Genomic DNA, 3,049 nt, shown 5'->3' with positions numbered 1-3,049 from the left:
TCGTTAACTTTGCCAAAAACAATAAAATGTGGGCATATAAGAGGTTATATTTTTAAAATATCAGTTTCAGTTAAACAATTACCAATAAAATTACAAGAAAATTTAATTTTACATGTACCAACCTCGAAAATTTTTTGCGGGAATTATTAATGCAACAAATAATTTCGCGCATGCGTATACAACTTTTCAATCTTGAAAAGAAGTGTCCTGGAGACATGTCCACTTTTCACGACATGTCCAGCTGACATGTCCACGGCACATCTCTAATTTTTTGTGACATTTTAAGTAAATCTGATTAATTTAACGACAGTTACTAAAAAAATTGTAAAAGTTGAAGGTTATCGCTTGTAGTTGCCATACCATGTTACAGAATACCACCGCAGATTGCAGAAGAATAGCCAGGCTAAGAAGAGGCACACGACACGACCACTTCTTAACCTTGTTCTTCTTTGGATTTGTTTTGACGAGAAATCAGAAAGTTTGTTCAGGGTAGCATTACACCTTGTGTACCTATCAATTTTTCAATCCTATGTACTCGTGATTAGATAACAAGTTATACCTTAAACCTTAAAAATGCCTTGCAACGAATCCTTGTGCCAAACTTAATCTAGCATTGATCTATTTTAACAGAAAACGAACATTGAGGGTAAAAATAAAATATACGTTTGACTTGGTAACGGGGGTAAAAGCTAGGCTTTTACTTAATTTATGATTTGTTAAATATTATTAAGATAAATCCAATGATTTAATAAAATATTTCTGAATTATGCACACTTTTTATTATCACGATATGTAAATAATAAATACAAATTCAAAACGATTGCAACACATGCACTTTTAAGAACACTATTTCAAACGTATTACAGTCAACAACTAATTAATGTATGTAAATATTTAGGAGGTACCAGTTGGAGGAAATATTTAGGAGATACCAGTAAAAATAAACAACGTTTATTTTTTGGGAAATAATTAAACCTTCGTTTCCGCAACTTATAAAGTCTATATTCAAAATATTGCTCAAAAATATAAATGTAAAATTAATTGTTGCTGTTTTAGAATTACTTTATTATGGTGTTTTCAGGTGTTTTACTAACGATTGTTTGAATGTGTACATTCATAGATTTTGCAAACATTTTAAATGTTACATTGGCAGAATATCAAATTCCTATTGCTGTTTATATGTTAAATGCAACTGAATAATGTAACTTCCATTTTTTTTTGACACTATTTCTAAAGAAATATTTAAATGGTTCAATAATTTACAAAAAAAATAGTTGACAATCTTCAATTTTTATAAAATTCTTGGAAGAAATGTTCGATTATATTTAAAAAATGATATTTAAAATAAATAATAGCACTAATTACTAATTTAAGGTAAGTTTTTGTTTGAGGTAATTTTCGTATTTATTTCTTTTGGTATCTTACAATACAAAGTAGATAATTTTTGTGAATTTTTGCAGTACCTTGATAAAAGATATAAGTGAAATTATCAATTATTTAATATTAAATAGTGATTTAAAAAATATAAAATAATCAAAAAAGGAAAAACAATTGCTATAAAATCAAAATAAAAAGAATAGGTACTTCTATATAAAAGGAGTATTTCAATGTGAAATATTAATTTACAATTCTTCCAAAGTTAGCACATTTTTTTAAATAATATAAAGCAAGTCTAAATAAATACACACTTTATTTAAATGTGCAAGCAATAAGTTCATTAGATTTTTCTTATGAATTTGGGAATTTCACTAGCAACCGACCAAGTGTTCCAGAAAAACATAGCACTTGAACAAGAGAAAACTTACTGTTTAGAGAAATAATCATCGATAACACATCAGTTTTGCATTTTTATATGAATTTGTAGTGCAACATGCATCAATGATTAGAACTAGTCTCCGTACTTACAGACGTTATAATTTGTTCCCTATTACATCTACCGCTTGTACTGTTACATACACAAATAGACAGTAAGTAACCTTTATATAAAATTTAAAATTAAATGACATGCCAAAGACCTGAAGACTTAATATTTTTTAAAGATGAGGGAAGCTGCACTGAACAGTATTATAAATGTTCAAAAATATATGAATATGATACCATAGTTAGATACTTTTATGTTGTCGACATAATACAAAGGAATATATCTACATGTAACACCTTACTTTTGTTTTGAGATTTATATGAATGTGTTTGGAAAAGTACTTCAAAACGAATCCATGTATATATTTTTGTTTCAGTGAATGAAATGGTGGCTACTAAAATAGGTGCCAATGTAATTAAAAACTGTAATTGAATAATAAATGATTATAAACTACTTTTGTTTCTGTTATATCCAACTTTCTCATGTTAAAGGGTCGTATAGTAGGATATGCCCAAAATCTAGATAAAAACATCTAGACACATATTTAGATCTAAGAAACAGTTTGGTAGAAAATTATATGAGCGGCATTTTACAGATACTTGGGCAGAAGATTCCAGCAGACCAAAATAGGTCTCGACAACATGCAGCAGTCTTAAACCGATTATTGAAGCAGCAAATATACAGTTCAATTCAATTAGTCGTTATGATAAGCTGCATAAGACCGTTCAGTTTTCTTTCATTGCACAGAATATAAAATAAATAAATAATTGCTCTCTGGAAACACCAATCTTAGCAAATTGGGTATAAAAAATTCGAATTTGACCTCGGAACAAGCAGTTTTCATGCTATGAGACAAAATCTCATCAAAAATAGTATGATCTTTTGTGGTAGCTTTATTCGCCACTTCTACACACAGACACCCTTCTCTAAATACTAAACCTTTAATAAAATATTGTTAATTATTTTTAGAATAAATACTCACTCTAAAAAAGTGGAGAACACTTTAAAAGTTCCTTTTTGAAACCAAGGACATTATTTTAAGTATTTTTTCCTAGAAAATATACAAAATTTTCCAAAAGTTAACCCAGTAGGTACTATTAATAGGCTATTGATTATATCCAAAAAAACAGGGTTAAAAGGAACTATGACGTTCAAGCAATTTTATTGCATGAATTGTTCAACGGGTTA

The sequence above is a fragment of the Anoplophora glabripennis genome, unplaced genomic scaffold, assembly GCF_000390285.2.
Source record: "Anoplophora glabripennis isolate ALB-LARVAE unplaced genomic scaffold, Agla_2.0 scaffold665, whole genome shotgun sequence".
In the NCBI taxonomy this organism is placed as follows: domain Eukaryota; kingdom Metazoa; phylum Arthropoda; class Insecta; order Coleoptera; family Cerambycidae; genus Anoplophora; species Anoplophora glabripennis.
This window is presented reverse-complemented; position numbering follows the sequence as displayed.